The 19633-nt window shown below is 49.1% G+C and overlaps 1 protein-coding gene across 2 annotated transcripts in view; it reads left to right on the forward strand.

The window, feature by feature from the left end:
• Positions 1–19633, forward strand: part of ZBTB14 (zinc finger and BTB domain containing 14) — a 97636-nt gene that overhangs the window by 20731 nt on the left and 57272 nt on the right. The window contains exon 2 of one of the 2 annotated variants that reach the window (XM_069620690.1): positions 16633–16707. The gene's annotated coding sequence lies outside the window, so the exon portion shown is untranslated. Of the gene's footprint in view, positions 1–16632; positions 16708–17621; positions 17767–19633 lie in introns of those variants that run through there. The other variant, XM_069620691.1, reaches the window with a different exon arrangement.

Genomic DNA, 19633 nt, shown 5'->3' on the forward strand with positions numbered 1-19633 from the left:
GCTATCAGGTATGGGATGGTCCCAAAATAGTGCAAAAGTCGCCCTATCATCGCTAAGGGTAGCTTCACCCAGAACTTCATGCTATTTTCAATTTTCTTGATCACTTTCTCTGTATTATGCTGGTGCTCCTCCTCCACCGTATGGTATATATCTATCCCAAGTTATGGAAACGTGCTGACCTCCCATGGTATCTGTAGCACCGGTAGCTGTTCTAACAGAATCCCTTTGTACCTGCCCAGTGGAAATATACTGGATTTTTGGGGGTTCATGGCTATACCAGACAGCCTGGCGTATCTCTCCATAACCTCCAGAATGTACTGGAGGTTTTCCTCAGGGTGCCGTAAATACAGCAACATGTCATCAGCATACAAAGAGATTAACTGCGGTTCCCCTCCTACGGCAATGCCAATCGTGTTGTATTGTTGCCTCAGGTATATCGCCAGGGGTTCTAGGGCTAGAATATATAGCATAGGGGACCACAGGCATCCCTGCCTAGTGCCTCTACCAAGTTGCCACCTCTCTGATATCACCGCTCCTGTTTTGACTCTAGCCAGCGGCACACTATATAACATTTTAGCCCACTGTAGGTACCCAGGCCCTATACCTTAGCCAGCCAGGGCCGTCATCAGCCACGGCCATTTGACCGAGTCAAAGGCTTTTATTGCGTCTAACGATACAATTGCCAATTCACCCTCGTCCTCATTTGCATGCTCAACGACTCGATGGAGTCGCCTAAGATTGTTGGATATGTTCCTGTTTGGGACATAGCCAATCTGGTCAGGATGTATTAGTTTACCGATAACCCTCCTCATTCTGTTTGCCAAAACAGCTGTCAATATTTTACTATCCTGATTTAGCATTGATAAGGGTCTGTATGACCCGCAGTTGTGACCAGGCTTATTAGGTTTGGGAAGCGGTATAATTATCGCTTCTCTGAGGGACTCTGGTAGCCTTCCCACTTCATATGCTTCATTCAGCATCTCTAAAAGTGGGGGGAGGTCCTCGTCCTTATATGTTTTATAAAATTCACTGGGGAGTCCGTCGGTCCCTCGAGTTTTGCTAGTGGGCAGCTGTCTCACTACCTCTTCCAGTTCCTGTAAAGTAATCGGAGCGTCCAGCTCCTCTCGTTCTTCCGCACTAATCTGCGGCAGTCCTATGTCCTCCAGTGTCTCTACTATTTCTTTACAAACTCCTTCCTCATCATCTCCATACCAGGAGTCTGTAATACTTTGCAAATTCCTGGTTTACTCCTTCTTGGGTGTCCACTGTGCTCCACTCGTCCCTTGCTATTGTTCTGATTGTGGGCCTTGGGGTCTCGCTCTTGTATAGCCATGCTAGGACCCTCCCTGGTTTGCCCCCCCTTCATGCTGTCTCTCCATATACTTTTTATAGTTAAGATTGCACAGCCTCTCCCAATGCCCCGCACATTTTTGCTGCAGCCTAAGTATTACTTCATTATCTTCCTTATTATCACCTCCCCCACGCAAAGCTCTTTCTAGCTCCCTCTCCATATCTTGCAGTTCAGCCAGGATCCCCCCTTGTAGCCCCTTGGACTTTGCTATAGCTATCCCCCCTCATTACCACTTTAAAGGCCTCCCAAAGCGTACCCGCTCCCTCTACACTGCCAGTATTGATCTCAAAATAGTTTATTATTTCCTCGCTCGTGTCCTCCCTAAAAATGGTGACTTTCAGTGCCTCAGCTCTGAGGCGCCATGTCGGAATCTTTGTTCTCGGGGGTCGATATTGCCACACAAGGATTAGTGGCGAGTGGAGAACAGGTCAAGTTAATGGGCAATATCACAGACAATTTTGAAAGAGTTGTTGACAACCACTGGTGAAGATATTGGAGTTATTTTGGCCATCTGTGGGAAATAAAGAGACAAGAGCTGCATTAGAGATGTCCATATTATCTGTTGAGATTGAGTCCATGAGCATTTCCAGATCTTCGTGGGCCTCATAGACTGTTGTCTGTCCTTGTGGGTGATCTTACATTTGAATTGGTGAAAGATGCCATAGCGGATGTTTAATTGTTTCATGGTCAGTCTGAGACGCATGAAGTGCTTCCGTTTTGCTGCAGTGTTTAGTGTGAGATCAGAGTCTATGGGCATTCCATGTGAGGTTCTTGATCGATCAAGCAGCTTCCAAGACCATTCTAGTTTGAATAATATTCAAGTACATAATTCTCTTGGCTTGAGTTGTTGGGTAGGTGATTGACTGCTAGTTTCTACTTTTTCTGGACCTAGAAAGGCGAGCCCTTAGCATGTTCAGTTTCATACTTGGGTCCAAATTGGGGAGTTTGGGAAGAAAGGTTTGCAGTAATTTTCATAGTTTGTCTTTCTCCACTTCTTTTGAAGGGCTATAAAGGCAGACTTTACTACATCGACTTCTGTTTTTGCTATCCTCATAAAATGTCTGTAAGAGTGGAGAGACTCCAATTGGGTGACCCTTTTATTTAATTACTGAGTAGTTAATCTCCGTCATAGAGAGCCTGCATTTGATAGCGTGCAGATTTCCTGTGGTTGCAGCGAGAAATGGTTTCACTGCTTTATTGTAGCTATTACTTGATCTCTGCTGACTTGTGTGGGGGCAATGGATTGTTCTTGGGCCTTTTAAGGTTTTTAGGTGATGGAGTCCTTGTTGACTCTCTGGTTTTGCCTGTGCCTTGTCAGTAGTAGGTTGTAAGGTGATCGTGTTATGTAAAGATGGCCTGTATTTGTAGATGGGACTGCAGGGGCATAGTATTGGAGTTAGTGGAGGCCATAGCTCAATAGCTGTTGGACGTAGCCGAGGGGATCACGTATTATTGATCCTGCTGGTGGAGGTGCTGCTGTGTAGAGGATACGATATATGTATGCAATTTCAATGGCAGCCAAGATACCAGATGGCTCATTTAATGTGTTACTTCCTCTTCTGTGTGCGGGAGCCTCGCGCTCCTGCCTCCATTCCATTTGACATCTAGACAACATGTAGGATTGATATTGATATTTTATTTGTATCGTGCTCGTACACAAGTGTTTCCGAGCGCGACGAGGCAAGGGTCGGGAGCAAGGGAGAAACAAAACAACGATCTTACGAGGTCAAGTGACATTGAGAATGCGCAAGTGCATGGTAGAGGCAAATGGGGAAAGTCCAAGGGAGGGGGGAGAAAGTGGAAAGGGCTGAGCTAGGAATAAAATAATAAATAAAGAAAGAAAAACACAACAAACAAAGGTAGTGCAGCCAGCAAGTGGCAAGTGCTAGGTTCAAGGCAACAGATGGGGAGTATCTGAAAAGTGCAGAAAAAAGGGGGGGCGACTGCAGGGTTACAGATACAGACCCCAGTGCAAGAGAGTGCCAGGAGGCAGTGCAGGTGGGTAGCAGGGTGAGCAGGAAACTGAGCCCGAAAGTCAGAGGGTAACCAGGTGCACAATGCTGAGACAGAACAGATCAGCAGGGGAGAGAAGGAGCAAAGGCAGAAACAAAGAGGAAGGTCTTGAGGTGCTTCTGGAACCGGAGATGGTTCTCCTCAAGTTTCAGAGTGGCAGGGAGGCTGTTCCAGAGGGAGGCCAAAGATAGAGATCTACCCCCAGCTTGTTTCTTTGAAAAATGACTGACCCTGAGGGAGTTAGAGTGGGAGAGCGAAGATATTTATGGAGGGACAGCTGAAGGTATTTTGGCCTCAGACCCTAGAAAGCCTTGTGGACAATGCAAAAGGTCTTGAATTTAATCCTTGCATTCACAGGGAGCCAGTGGAGAGATTTCAGGGCTGCAGAGATACGATCCCAGGGCTTGAGGCCAAGGACAAGTCTCGCAGTCCTGTTCTGGATAAGTTGTAAAGGGTGGAGAGTAGAAGCAGGTAGATTTAGAAAGAGGCTGTTGCAATAATCCAACCTAGAGAGAACCAGGGCTCGAGAGACCGTTAGCTTCTGGGGGAAGGAGAGGAAAGGCAGAATACCTCTGAGGAGGTGCAGTGGGACGTTTGACTTTTTAGAGACATCAGAGATGTGGGCAGAGAAGGAAAATGTGGAGTCGAAGATGACCTTGAGGTTCTTAGCCACGCAGGTGGGGTTAGGATCTTGCTGGCATTTAGGCAGAGATCGTTGGTGGCACATCAATCCTGAATGGCAGAAAGGCAATCGGAGATGAGAGAAGGAGAAGAGGTGGCCGAGGGAAGCCTGAAAAAGAGTTGTGTCATCAGCATAGCACTGATAATTGGAGTAGAAAATGGCAATGCAGTGGGCGAGGTATTGGTTGAAAAGCCATGGTGAGAGGTTCGACCCCGGTGGAACACCGCAGGTAGAAAGGGAGATAGATGAAAGCTTGGACCCAAGTTGGACCTGGGAGAGACGATCGAAGAGGAAAGAGGTCAGCCAGGTCAGAGCCTGATCAGTGATACCCAGGTTGTCACAGAGACGTTTGTGCAGGATGGTATGTCGAAGGCAGAAGAGACATCGAATAGGATGAAGACAGAGGGGATGTTAGAGTCAAGGTTGGAGAGCAGATCTTCACAGATGTTCAGGAGAACAGTTTCCGTGCTTCTGGCAGCTCGAAAGCCAGACTGATGGTCGTGGATACAACCAACAGAATCAGAGTGAAGGTTAAGGTGCGAGTTGACCAGCTTTTCCAGGTGTTTGCATAGAAAAGGAGTGATGGAGATTGGGCGACAGTTAGCAGGGCAAGAAGGGTCAGCTGTGGGTTTCTTGAGAAGAGGGTGCACAAGAGAGTGCTTCAAAGGGGACGGGAAGGCTCCAGAAGCGAAGGAGAGGTTGCAGAAATCAGCCAGGGCAGGAGGGAGGGTGTCAATGTGGCCCTTGATGGTTTTGGAAGAACAGGGAGGAACCTGTTTTGATGAGACTTTCATAGATCAGACTTGTCTAGCCCTTGCCAGGAGAGAGAAGAGGAAAGGAAGAGAAAGAGGGTGGGGGAGTTTGTCAGAGGGCCAGAGTTCATATAAGGAGAGGGGAGAAGAGGGGGAGGGGACGCGAGGGTGGACAGGATATGCTGGATTTTTTAGCTGAAATGAGAGGCAAGGGCCATGCAAAGGGCCTGGGAGGCGACATGAGAGGGAGAGACTGCAGCAGGGTTGGCCAGCTCCTTGCAGATTTTAAAGAGTTCAGCCGAGTTGTTAGAAGCCGCAGAGACACAGGCTTGGATGTAGGCTATCTTCTTAGTGTGGACAGAGTCGGTAATGCCTTTGGAGCAGGCGACAGGCCAGTTTGTCAGAGGAAGAACAAGAAGCCCTCCGTTTCCGCTCAGCCACCCAACACTTCCGTTTAAGTGTAGCTAGGTCACAGTCATACCAAGATTTGCACTTGGCTTTGGGCTTCAAACAGATCTTCATGACGGGCAAGAGCATCAAGAGTATCGGAAATAGAAGAGTAGAGCATAGACAGGGTAGTGTCAGGATGTGAGTCAGCCAGAGGTGGAGGGGGGGGGAGAGAAGGTGGCAGCGAAAGCCTCAACTGACACACGCTTCATGGGCCGGATGTCTGAGAAGGTAGGTGGCAGTGTTGGGGTAGGCTTAGCCTTCGGGAAGAGAGGGAGAGATGAGATGAGCTGAGAGGAGAGACTGATCACTCCAGGAGAGAGGAGTGATCAGAGGAATGGAGAGGGGGAGGTCAGAGGAGATCAAGACATCAAGTGTGTGGCCTTAGAAGTGAGTCGGGCCAGAGGGGAGGATAGAAAGGGAGAGGGAATCACAGAGGCCACGGAAGAGTACCATGGAGGAACATGAGTCTAGATGGATATTGAGTTCACCAAGAAGGAGGAGTTGAGTGGTTGCGACCAGGAGGGAGGAGGAAAGGTCCGCCCGCTCAGAGAGAGATGTGGTGATCTGACCAGCAGGCCAGTAGATAGGAGCAACGGTCAGATTGGCTAGGAGAGAGAGAAAGCCTGCAGACAAGGCATTCGAAAGAGGAGTATGTCTGCGTTGGAATGATAGAGGAAGGAATCCACTCAGGAAAGATCAGGGCTACACCCCCTCCGGACCGGGTGGATCTGGGTGCAGAGAGGATCGTGTAGCTATTAGGGAGGAGAGTGTCAAAGCCTGTGACAAAGCTGGCTGTGAACCATGTCTCAGTAAAACCGAGGACATCCAAGTTCAAGTTCTTCCAGGAGGTGGCAGAGGAGGAGTGTTTGACAGCAGAACGAGAGTTGAGAGAAGCAGGCTGCCAGGCTTAAAGGCCTTCCCGGCAGGGGTACAAATCGAAGGTACGTCCTGCGGAGGTGAAGAAGAGCCCGAGGTGGGGCAGAAGAGGAGGGAAGAGAGGGCAAGGTAGCCAAGGGGGTTATTGGGGGACAGAAGGAGATGAAAGTAAATTGATGAGGCAAGGGAAGCGCCTATCAAAGAGAAGGAGCTTGGCCTCTCAGCCTTGGACCATGACGGTGCCATTGAGGTAGGCATTAATGATGACTTTAGAGGAGTCAAAGGGAGCCATGAGAGCTTCCGAGCGGGTGCCACCATTAATGGGAGAAGAGGAGACAGGACAGAGCACAGAGATCATATGAAGAGTCCATAGATCTGGTAAAGGAACGACAAAGAGACCGCCAGTGAGGGTGTGTTTGGAGGAATCGCTGGAATAGGTGTCAGCGACACGGAGACCAGAGTTGGAGGCCAATATATCCTTTTTTAACTTCTTCCTGCCAGACTTAGTGAGAAGGGGAGGATAGTCAATGGAGAAGCATTTGAAGAAGATAGGAGAAACAGAAAACGCCATGCATGTGGTAGCGAGAAAAAGGGGGAGGAGCAGGGGGAAGCAGGTGAGAGTGTAACAGAGAGAACAGTGAAGTCACTGGGCAAGCGAGTTACAGAGAAGCAACAATACAAGCAAAGTGCAGAGCAAGTTAGCAAAAACAGCAAGATTTGACTTTTAACCAAAAAAGCCAAAACTGTGAGATTTTACTTTTAACCAAAAAGCAAAAACAGCAAGACTTGACTCTTAACCAAAAAGCGAAAACAGTGAGATTTGACTTTTAACCAAAAAGCAAAAACAGCAAGACTTGACTCTTAACCAAAAAGCAAAAAACAGCAAGACTTGACTCTAAACCAAAAAGCAAAAACAGCGAGATTTGACTTTTAACCAAATTGCAAAAAATGCAAGAATTGACTTTTAACCAAAAAGCAAAAATAGCAAGATTTGACTTTTAACTAAAAAGCAAAAATAGTAGTGGAATTTACAATTTGGGTTCAGATGATAGCAAGGGGTGTAAGCATGCAATGCAATTCAAGAATGCAAACATGGGAGAGGCAGGCAGAGAAGGACAATGAAAAGTCAAAAGAGCAAAAGGAGTGAGTCCAGAAGCAGGGAACTAACCCATAGTTAAGGAGGTTTGAATGTCAAGGTAGTCTGGATTTCTTTGCAGAGTGAGGTAGCAGCATCATGGAAGTTCAGGTGCTGCGGTGCAGAAAGGAACCAGAGTAGCGATCTGGTAGCAGACAGCTAGCCGACAGGGGCCTTAGTTGTGGACCTTTGTTACTGGTGCCGGCTCCCGCCTACCGGTGGCCCTGATTGGACAATGAAGGAAGTCTGTGACAATGAGAGGGGGCCAGTGTGCAGGCACAAGAAGGAGCCACCACGTGGTGAAAGGCGAACAGCCATTTTTAAGGAATGCACAAATCAGGACTTTAAACACAGCAGAAGCACTGTGCACCTTGTTTCTTTTAAAATCAGAGGTGCAGATGTTAGGGCAACTCAGCCATGTACTGTGTAATCAGCAAGAAAGGATCCAGGAAACATTTCGGGCTGTGTCGTACCCCAATCAAAAAACAAACCAAAGTGCAGAAAATGCCTAAATGCTATCCCACAATTCGGAAAATGCAGGCAGAGGTGGTAGAACGCGGGGTAAATGCCTTGCAGGCTTACCTTAGGAGTCGAGCTTTTAGGCTGCTCACTGTTCGGCAACTTGATGTTGAAGATATTGTGATCACCTTAACCAGTAAGATTATCACGTTGTATCCCGGATCAGAACATGATTGATGAGTGAACTCAGAAGGTCTTCATGTGTCATTAGGTAAGACTATGGGGGTCATTACGACCTGGGTGGTAAGGGATACCGGGCACCGGTAAGGAGACCGGTGCCGGTAATCCCTTGCCGCCGTATTCCAAGGTCCCTTAGCGGGTTCCACCTGGGTTCTATACGGGACCCGTTAAGGGACCTTGGAGCTAATAACGGGCCCACAATTAGCGAGCCCATTATTAGGGCCTTCCCATTGAGCCCTATGGGGGCTCAAATGGGAATGGGGATTGGCTTTTGGCATGGGGACTTACCGGGTCCGCCTAGGGCGGAATGTCCCGGTAAGTCCCCCCTCCACCAGACCGGACCCGGACCGATTTTGGAGGCAGCCATGGCGCTAATAGCGCGCGCCATGGCTGCCTCTAAACTCTGAATGAGGCCCTATGTCAGTGCATGTGCACTTTGCGGTGGATGGGACGCTGCATGCATTATTTCAGTTTAAAGATGTGCATGTTTGATTGTGCAGGATCAAATAGGATGAGTAGCTCACTGGACTAGTTGCTGGTCTAGCCATTTTATCACTCAGACCTATAGTGATGTTGAAGGGGAGGGGACCAAGGTGGTGTGTCTATAAGCAGTTTCCAAGGCAGACTCGCTGTGTGTCAGCTATGCCTGGTGAGATGGTGTGACCCTCTGCTGTGGCTGGTGCGTTTAATATCAGTTTGTTAGATTGCAGGTTGCTTGATTCATGTCTTGCTCTTCTGTTTAGGCACGCAGGTTGTTGGAATCCTACAGTAACATTTGTCATTGCATTAATCAGGTGTAGGGCTCATATAAAGTAAGTTGCATGCAGGGATCATAATGGTAGTGAAGAACAGAGATCTCAGATGGTGTGTCACCTGCCGAGCGCCCAGTTGCCATGCCTCACGCAGCCTACTGTAAGGACCCGCCTCTGGTTCCAATAATCTCTCCGTGTGTAGAGCGCAGTGTGCCATGCGTGCAGAAGCAATTTAGAGTAGTCTCCTACTCAAAGTCTCAGCCACGTTATCATGCTGGTGGCCAGCACTGATGTACATATATGACGGAGACAAAGAAGCGTTCGGGACATGAAATCCCATAAACTGTTACTGACCCACCCACCTCAGTAGAGGTGGGTGGGGTGTAAGCAAAAAAAGGAAGTCCTGAGGACCATGCTCCCAAAAGCTGAGCACCCTACATGCTGATTGTACAATCCATTACCCCATCCCTTTGGGTTCAGCGAAACTGACATGCTTTGTTGTGTGATAACAATAAAACTAATAGTAAATCATTTATAGGCCTTGAGTCGTCTGGTTATCCCACAGTCGTGACAGTACCCAGTTTCCTTCTGTGCTGCCCACCACTGAAACATACCCGCATTTGCTATAAGAACGTATTTAAATACAAATAGATAATTCACTTTCAAAAGGGTGCATGTTAAAATGAACAGTTCTTGTAGCTGAGGGATTACCTGCCAAAAGAGGTGAATGGTTTAAGTCAATTCCTATAGAGGTGTTATTTTGGTTGTCAGCCAAGCCCATCCTTGGCAGATTGTTGGGCTGCTTGCTTCTCTCTATAGTCTTTACCCTTTTTTCATATCACATAGAAATCGTCAAGCTTGGAATTTGTTGTTCAGTATGCAAGCCTTGGTGTGTGTCGGCATATCAGGATGCGTCTGCAAATGTTTACAAAGCGGAAGTTAAAATGGATCCACTGTCAAAATCTTTGGGATTTTCAGAAATTGGACCACATGCCCTGTTGCTCGAAAACACAGTCTCACAAAAATATTTGTCTTTAGTGTTTAGTATTTATTAAATTTATATAGCGCTTTACTCCAAATGTCTTGTAGCTGTTTGATCTTGGCATGTGCATAGTGCTTCAATGGTAGTTTTTGAGCTTTTGTGGGAAAACGTACACAAAGAAGTTAGTTCATGTAGAATGCCATTCAGCACAAACAAGGTAAGTTGGAAAGTTTTTTGACATAATGTTTAGCTATGTAATCATTCTCTTCCACTTGCTAGTTTTCAACACATATTGGGCTAATGGGCCTCATTACAAGTGTGCTGGGCTAGAAAAAAGGGCAGAAAAAATCTGCTAATTCCGTCTCTGGCATTTTTTCCGGACTGGCACACTTCATGTTTGCCGGTGTGGGCCAGGGATCTACCGGCAGGCCTAACCTGCCGGTAGATCAGGCCCCTACTGGAAAAAATAAATGCCTGTTGGATCCAAGCTGTTCAGGAGCTGCCCTGGATGCGGGCTACAGAACGTCCTTAAGGAGGATGAGCACTCTTGGTGCCTCTACTGCCTTCACGGTGACAAATCGCACGTGGAGAAGGACTGTACGTTTTGTAAGAACATGTCCGAACAGACAATGAGAGATTTTCGTACTCGACTCGCCAACTGACTGGAGGGGAAGAGCCCAGCAGCAGGTGAGAAGAGGAAGAAGTCAGAGCGGTCTACTAAGAACTTTGGGAGCACTCCGGCGACGGGGGCCTAACAAAAGTCCAATTTGTCAGGCTCCTCGGCTGCAGGGCGCATTATCACCGACGTCATCAACCACGAGCCAGCGCTGTGGCTCAGGGAAGAGGAAATCGGAGAACCCGGGCAACCTTCGGGAGAAGTCCCGGTCGATCCCGACGGAGACAGCCGAGGGTGAGTGAGGTGGTGACCCTCCCCCCAAGATGAAGGCCCAAAGTCGCGAAGGCTCTGGTTCACCCAGCTAAGGCCTCGATCGAGGGAGTTGTGGCGGCCCTGGCGAAGCCTGCAGAGGCTACCCCAGTGGAGACGACGCTGGGCCTAGAGTTTCCCTGCCGCCGCGGAGGGAATCCCCTTTTCAGCCTATCGATAAGAACCTCGTGAAACGCCGGGCGGAGAAAGAGGAGGGGGCCCCGTGGCCTTTACGAACACAGATGCCACTTCTAAAGAGGATCTGGCTGGCGTCGCAAAGATCCTGAACAAGAAGTTCGAGGAGGTCCGGTCCTACGGGAGGGATCCCGACGAGGCGGACAAAGAAAGCGACGGTGGTGCTGACGAGGAACCGCGGGCCATGGAGGGGACGGAGGATCCTTCTCCCCAACCGTCGCAACCGGTGCCTATGCCACAAGACAACTCAGGAGCGATATTGATGGCTATTCAGGCCTTGTGTACGGAGATAAGGACAAGGTTGCCCTTACCCCCAGCGGACGATGCAGCAGAGCCTGGACAGTCGGTTAGCCCACCAAGCAGGCAGAGGAGAACTCATCCCCCTTCTCCTTTCCAGCCTTTCCAGCCTTCACGTCCTTCCCCCCTTCTGAATGATGAGACAGGAACGGAGACGGCGACAACGGGGATGGATGAGGACGGTGGTGACGACGGAATGGACCTTCCATCACCACCCGCTCGGGCCTCCCCTCCCAAAGAGCAGAAGAAGGAAGGTTTCCTCTACCAACGGCGGGAGGCCAAGAGGAAGACTGTCCTCTCAGTTCCATTACTGGACGACATCTGGGACGAGGGGCTGGTGCTCCTGAACAACCCGTCCACGGCTCCTGCTAAGAGGGACCGGTACGAGAAGGAGTACTGGGTCCCGGACCCCGCCCCATGTGCCTTAGGGCACAGCCGTCCCCGGAATTGGTCATCTCTGCGGCGACCAAGAAGAAAGTGGCAGGGGCGACGGCTTCAACTTCAACTTCCCCGCCAGACGGCGAGGGGAATAAACTGGATGCCATGGGACGGCGGGTCATCTCGTCGGTGGCGACGACTATTAAAGCGGCCAAAGCCCTCGCAATTGTGGTACACTACGACAGGGAGCTGTGGTTTAAGATCGCTCCCCTGCTGGACTTCCTCCTGGATGACAAGAGGGCTGAGGCCCTGGAAATCCTACAGGAAGGCGAGGTGGCTTCGGACCACGCCATTACGGTGGCCACGGACATCGCTGACACCGGCTTTCGCCAGATGGGTCTTGGGTGTTCTTCAACAACGACGGCCCTCCTTTCGGAACTCTGGAGGCAAGCAAGGTGCCTCCAAAGGATTCAGCGTTGGTTCCTCGTCGTACCGCCAAGCGGCCCGCACCTCGGCGCAGAAAGCCTACAGACGACGCAGCAAGACAGGAGGATCTTGTTGTCGTCGCCAAGGAGGCCAAGGCGGCAAGACCGCGGCCAAGCAGGACTGAACCGGCATGGCGTCGGGCCCCCACCCAAGCCCCCCGGTGGGAGGCCGCCTGGCGAGATTCATCAGCGTGTTGGAGTCCATCTCACTGACCGTTGGGTGCTAGATGCCCTGGCCCGTGGGCACACCCTGGAATTTCAGAGAAGGTGTCCATGTATACCACCCGTGGCGAGGAAGGAAAACCACGTCCCACAACTACTTCTGGAGGTACGAGCGATGCTAAGGAAGGGAGCCATAGAACTCGTCCCAAAAAGGCTCTGGTGCTCTGGAGTGTACTCGCGGTACTACCTCGTCCGGAAGAAGACCGGCGGTTGGCGACCCATCCTGGACCTTCGTCGTCTAAACAAGTACATCAAGTCTCAGAAATTCCAGATGGTCACCCTGCAGCACGTGCTGGGAGAGCTGGAAGGAGGTGATTTCCTATCGTCGCTGGACTTGGAGGATGCCTACTTCCACATCCCCATTCTAAAGGGACATTGCAAATTCCTACGATTTGTGCTCCAGGGTCAGCACTACCAGTTCAAAGCCCTTCCTTTCGGATTGAAGTCGGTGCCCAGGGTATTCACCAAGTGCCTGGCAGCAGTGGCGGTGCGGCTGCCCCTGCAGGGGATTCACGTCTACCCCTACCTGGGTGACAGGCTCATCCGGGCAAAGTCAAGAGAACTCCCCGTTGATAACACAGCGAAGACCGTCCAACTGCTCACGGATCTGGGACTCTCGATCAACTTCGCAAAATCCCACTTGGTACCGTCACAAGTCGCCATGTTCCTGGGAGCCAGACTCGACACAGTGGTGCGATTTGCCTCCCCATCGGAAGAAAGGACGAAGGCCATCCTGGGCAAGGTGCAACGGCTGTCGACCATGGAGGTGGCCAGGGTGAGGTCCATCAACTCCCTACTTGGCATGATGTCATTGTGCATCTACCTCGTGCACCTATGCAGACTGCGGATGCGACCACTGCAGGAGTTCCTCGATGCCTGTTGGATGCAAGCGGCGGGCAGTTTCGAGGACCGGATCTCACTCAGAGACTTTCTGCCAAGCCATCTGGTGGTGGGGCACCCGCGCACATCTACCGGCGGGCATGGACTTCCAGACCTTGGCACATCAGGAAACGGTGACGACAGGCGCCTCCCTGGAGTGATGGGGAGCACACACTGGCGATCTCCACGCAAGAGGCCTTTGGCTCCTGGAGGAGAGATCCCTGCACATTAATGTCCTGGAACTCCGAGCCGTGTTCTGGGCCCTCAGGTCGTTCCTTCCGTCCCTCAAGGGCAAGGTGATAAGGATCTTCACTGACAACACCACCACAATGTTTTACATCCGCAAGCAGGGTGGCACCAGATCCCCATCCCTGTCCAAGGAAGCGCAAGATCTGTGGCACTGGGCCGTCGCCCAAGGGATGTTTCTGGTACCCTTCCATCTGACAGGAATAAAGAACACCATCGCCGACTCACTCAGCAGGGAGCTGCGCTTGTGCCACGAGTGGGAGCTGCAGCAGGATAAAGTGGATCTCCGACGATGGGACAATCCCCAGATCAACCTATTCACGAAGGCTACGAACACCAAGTGCCGGTTGTTCACCAGCAGGTTTCCCCAGCCGCGGAGCATGGGCGAGGCCTTCTCATTCCCCTGGGATGGCCTATTACTGTATGCGTTCCCGCCGTTGCCATTACTGCTGCGACTCATCAGTCAACTCAGACGGTCCCGGTGCAGGATGATCCTCGTTGCACCAGCGTGGCCGAGGCAGATTTGGTTCCCGGACCTTCGGGACATGTCTGTGTCCCCCCCCCAATCAAACTGTAGACGGACGTGGATCTTCTCGCCAGAGAAGGAGGTGCCATCCTCCACCACGACCCGGGGTCGCCGAACCTGCAGGCCTGGTTCCTGCAGCACTAGAGTTCGGAGGGTACGATACCCCGGCGGACTGCAAGGTGGTGCTTGCAAAGGCCAGGGCGTCCTCTACTCTCAAGTGCTATGGACACAAATGGAAGAGGTTCTCTGTCTGGTGCCGTGCACAGAAGATTAACCCTTTGCGGATTACTAAGTGCTGCCGTACTTGCTATCGTTGGCCAAGGCGGGGCTGGCACATGCCTCCATCAAGATCCATCTGGCGGCTATCTCCCGCTACATCAGAACTCCGGGGCGCTCGTCGCTATGGTCCCATCGCCTGGTGAAGGAGTTCATGAAAGGACTGTTCCGATCGCCCCCGCCGGTGTAGGATCCGGCCCTGGCATGGGAGCTCAACGTGGTGCTTACCAGGCTCATGGGGCCGCCATTCGAGCCGCTGCATTCGGCACTATTGAAGTTCCTGTCGTGGAAGACAGCGTTTCTTGTGGCCATCACCTCCGCACGACGAGTGGGAGAGATCCAGGCCCTCTCCTGTAAGCCTCCATACCTGACTTTCCAAGAGACGAGGGTGGTGCGGAGGGCGCACCCCTCCTTCATGCCTACGGTGCCGTCGGACTTCCATCTCTACGAGCCCTTGGTGTTACCTGTTTTCTTCTCGTCGCCTTCGTCGCCGGCTGAGAGGACTTTGCACTCGCTGGATGTAGCTAGAGCGCTGAAGTTCTACGTGGACCGCGCAAAGAGCCTTCGGAAGACATCACAACTGTTTGTGAACTTTGGACCTGTGAACCAAGGGAAGGACCTCTCAAAGGCTTCCATTTCCAGATGGCTCTCCGGCTGCATCATGCACTGTCACCGGTTGGCAAACCGACCGTTGCCCGGTTGTCCGAGAGCCCATTCGACCAGAGCGATCGCTGCTACCATGGCATTCCTGTATGGTGTGCCCCTGCTGGACATCTGCAGGGCTGCTACGTGGAGGTCAACGCACACCTTCACGAGATTTTACTTCGGTGACCGGGATTCCAGGGAGCAGTCCAGGGCCAGCCAGGCAGTGCTGCGCAACCTGTTCGCCAGAAGGTGGGACTGGTGAGGAGGTAACAGTTGCTTAATGTTGAGTTGATGAAATGCTTAATGTTGAGCCTTGCCACCTCCCGTGGTTGTGCATGTGTGTACTGCTATGTATTCTTATATTCAAAAGCATGCAAATCCATGCCAGACCCCATGTTGGAGAAGGAACAAGTTACTTACCTGTAACTGTTGTTCTCCAGCATGGGTCTGGCATGGATTCACATGCGAACCCTCCCTCCTACCCCTCTGCTCTTGGTCCTACTGCCACTTTACGTGCCACCAAATCTGAAGATGGCTGCCAGAGGAGGGGCTTAGGTAGAAGGCAGTCATTGGCTGGGGGCAGTATGACCCAGAGACCAGTGATTGGTTACTAGTAGAAAGACGGTTCAGAAACGAAACTGAAACTGATTTTATCTTTACCGGATGACGGGGAATATTCATGAGCATGTGAATTCATACCAGACCCATGCTGGAGAACAACAGTGTTCTCATTTGCCAATGGGTGGAGGTTTCTCCGCCTTCCCGGCATTCTATTTAGTACCACATCACCATCAGTCTGCTCTTTGTAGAACATTCACATTAATTATTAGCATGGACTGTTATATATGGAAGTAGACATAGCTGAAGTATTAAGGTTGCAACTCGCACTGCAGGACCCAATACCAGCTGCCCAGTCCTGGTAGTTAGCTTGACTGATTTGGGGAATAGACCCAAATAGGGGAACATTAATTAATGAGCTCTTATACTGCACTGAATTGCCACCATAGTGGTCTCAAAGCACCTATCCTTGTCCGAGATTTTAAGGTGTACTCGTCCCCACCCAGGGATCGCCAGACCTTGGTCTGCTGGAGGACAATGAAAATAGGGGATTAGAGATGGTTGAGGTATAGAATGGAGGATAGGAAGAATGGACGGAAGCTTGAACTGAGGGACAGAGTGAGCAGAGAGGTGAAAATAATGTTGTAAGTGTATAGACTGGATGCATGAGGCGCTCGAGATGTGCTTGGGCTATCCTAAGTATAGTGAAGGCTTTTTGCATATGAAAGCGATTGAGAAATTGGCTGCCAAGGACAACAAAGTCCAATATGTATGTGTTGCTTATGCATAAGACATTTTGAACGAAAGATAGGAGTAGAGGGTAGAGGTCGGAAGACAAGAGCAGATAAAGGAATCCAAGGTTCCAGAGTTTAACCCAGTTTCGTATAAATATTGTAAAGATATGGTTATTATAGAGAGCATCACCTGTGTTTCAAAAAGTAAAAGATACAAAAATCTCATAAAATATCACAAAACATACGATGACTCAAATTTGCAGGTAAATTAAGAGCGGTGTTGCTCTTTCCCTTTTTCCGTGCAACCTCACTTTAATCTGCTGTGACCGGAATAGGAATCCACTGTGAAAAACTGCTTAGATGCTGTTATTAAAGGATTTTGTGGGCTATCATGCAAAAAGTGACTTTGCTGTGTGTGTCAGATAAATAAATGTCATCCTGCACGTCTTGTGATATTTAGATTCATGCATGCCTACAAGTGACTTGCCATGATATGCTTATCTTCTGTGTGAGAGTGCGGTTTTCAAGTGTATCGCCTCAGAGTATCGAACTCAACAACACATTTTTCTTTCAGTTTCCGAATTTCAAGAACAGAAGCAGTATTTCGCCACCCATCGATCATAAGAGGATCGAACCAACATTGTTCATGGTAGAGTATACTAATTGCATGTTATCATTTTTATTTCTTGAGTGTGTGATATATATATATTTTTTTAAATAAATGCCCCTTTCAAATCTGCCTCTTTGTGCTGCTGTTGGAAATCTCCTCACTCAGCTGAGGAGCTCGTGATGGCTGCGCTTCTGCTTTCCATTATGATCCGTTTTTGCACATTTTGTAATAATATGGACAGTGAAAAAAAGCAATGGTTTCCTAATTGCACATCTTATATTGCCCTTGAAATTCAACACAATAATACATAGTTTACGTTTCAATGAAAGTTCAGGCATTGGATATCCTTGGGCACACTCTTTTTGACTCACACGTCAGCTCTGTGAAGGTGTAAGGCACACTGTTGGCCGCCCCTTAAATAATCATCAAACTAGTTGGGTAATTACCATTTCCTTTAAATATCTTATAAGGTTACTTAGAAAAGATCCATCAAAATACATGAGATTGATTTTATGATGTCATTACTCACGTTAGATATAATGTAAAATTGTAAAATCCTATATATATATATATATATATATATATATATATATATATATATATATATATATATATATATATATATATATATATATATATATATATATATATTAATATTAATGATCACACCATTATCTCGGTATTGAAGGCCTTGAACTATTTAATTTACAGCACACATTGTACATATTTTCCTCTTCATTACATTTAATGTAACTCAATACCTTTCTCATACTTCCAATGTTTGTATCCAAAAACCTGCGTCTACTCCGAGTTTCCACTTGGCGGCAGCGTTAGTCATTTAAATTATTAAGAACACTGTCACTCAATTTATGACCTGTCACTCAGTTTATGAACTATTTCAACTCCTGTGCTAAGCCTCTGGTTAACCTTTTCTTGTAACTCTGGTTTTATGCGTATGTTTTAAATGCCGATCGATTCCTGCATCCAGAGTGTGATGTGACCTTGAAAGCAAGCGTCCCCAAAAGGCTGTACCCGCCCCACAATGAGAGGCAATAAAGGACACACCCCAGGAGGCAATGAGACCAAGACCAAGTGCAGGTGATGTAAAAGGTTTATCTAATCAATATAGGGCATGCAAAGGACTCTGCAAGCTCCGGGAGCGCTCTGTCTGACAATAGGAAAGCCAGCCATATTTATTACAAAACCACATCACTAATCCTATACGCTATAGGGGGCCCATAGTCTCAGGGATTGGGTGGCGTCGACTAAACTATAGGCGATGTAGTGATGAGCCGCTCCAGAATTGGTGGACATCCGCGTGGTGCCAACGTGGGTTGGATGGGTCAGCTGGGCTTGTCGGGTGATGCTGCCAGGCCAGGCGCGGTCAGCGTTGGTGATTGATGGCTGCACTAACACTTTGCCCTTGCGGCCACAGACACAAACACTCATCCTTTAAACAATTCCAGTTGTCCTGTAAATCCTACAATATGTTACTCTAAGAAATAATAGGCGACCGGAGGAACAACATGCAATATGAAGCTTCACCAATACATCAGTGCACTGTTACTTTTAACCTGTTGACCGGGTGCCATAAGCTGGGTGTCTGGTCTAAGGGCACAAGGTGAGATGCCTTGTCGTTCTGTTCTGTTAGATGTGGTGAGGAATTACTTTATGAGATGTTAGTACAGGGTTGAATACCTATCTCCAAGGTTCATTAATTTGGGGTGAACTGGAGTACTACTGGATTAGTGAGGGCACACCTCTGGCCCCTTGAGGCGGTGGGGTTTAGGACCAGGTTGTAAATAATTCATTTGGCCGACTCGGGCGGCTGCGGACACGGGGGAGGTGAATACTTGAAGCGGGTGCAGCAGAATGGGGGGAGGTGAGGCTGTGCTGCTCGTGCACCAGCAAACCCTGGCGGGCCTTGGTGGGATGAAGGGGTGATGGCCTTGTGGCTTTACGCGGTTCTCGGTGCCTGGGCTGTACAATATATCATACGAGGGAACGGTTAATAAAGTTAGTAGCAATAAAATGATTACAACTTTCTATTGTTTATACACTTGTTCACATCTTCTTACATAGCTATAACAGTTTGGCAGTAGCACATACATTACATAACATTAGTAGAATGCATATTAGTAATTCGTAAGGCAACAGATAGATAACACGTGAGGTAGCATCAGGTTGGATCGTGTACTCAGGAGCATAGATGCAATACATTCATATACAATCGTGCATTTGCATTTTCGGTTATACCAACTTAAATGCATTTCATTATAGTGCACACGAGTATTCTTGGCAATGCTTTTTCGCCTTCTTTTGTACACTAGCAGCATCGATGGTTAGCGGTAGGTGGGGCTTTATCAAGCCCTTTCATTAAGTCTTCGAGGCACTTGGTATTTTACAATAGACCGAAGTCACTCGTGCTTTAGCAGTGTTACAAACTTCACCCCTTTCCAACACCCATATTATAATTTCCAAACAACCCCGAGAGTCGGTGGGCTTTAGTATGTAAACAACACTCTATTTGGGGGAACGTGAGCAGGGATCTGCACAGGAAGGTTATTGACACCATATATTTCAACTGTTAGGGGTTAGATGCCAGGTCGAGGCCTATTCGATTGGGATGGTTCTTGTTATTTTCCAGACTCAAACAACGAGTCAGGTCACTCCGGGGACAGTGATGTACTGCGGAAGGTAAATGATACAGTGTTTGTTCTGATACTTGTTTGTGTCTGGTTTCTCGTGAGAACGGGCCTTCAGCGGATCTGCCATGTGGTGGAGGCGCAGGGGGAGTGCATGGTTCCCTGTGTGCAGTGAGCGGGGGGCCGAGCTGCAGCTTTCGCAGACAGGCTGTTTCATTGGGGTTTTTGGTCACTTCTATCTAAAATGGAGTCGTGGAGCTTTCAAAATGGTGGCCATGGTAGCTTACAGTACAAGCCGATTGGCCCTGTGTGTCGATCAG

The sequence above is a fragment of the Ambystoma mexicanum genome, chromosome 5q (assembly GCF_040938575.1).
Source record: "Ambystoma mexicanum isolate Mex_15411 chromosome 5q, UKY_AmexF1_1, whole genome shotgun sequence".
In the NCBI taxonomy this organism is placed as follows: domain Eukaryota; kingdom Metazoa; phylum Chordata; class Amphibia; order Caudata; family Ambystomatidae; genus Ambystoma; species Ambystoma mexicanum.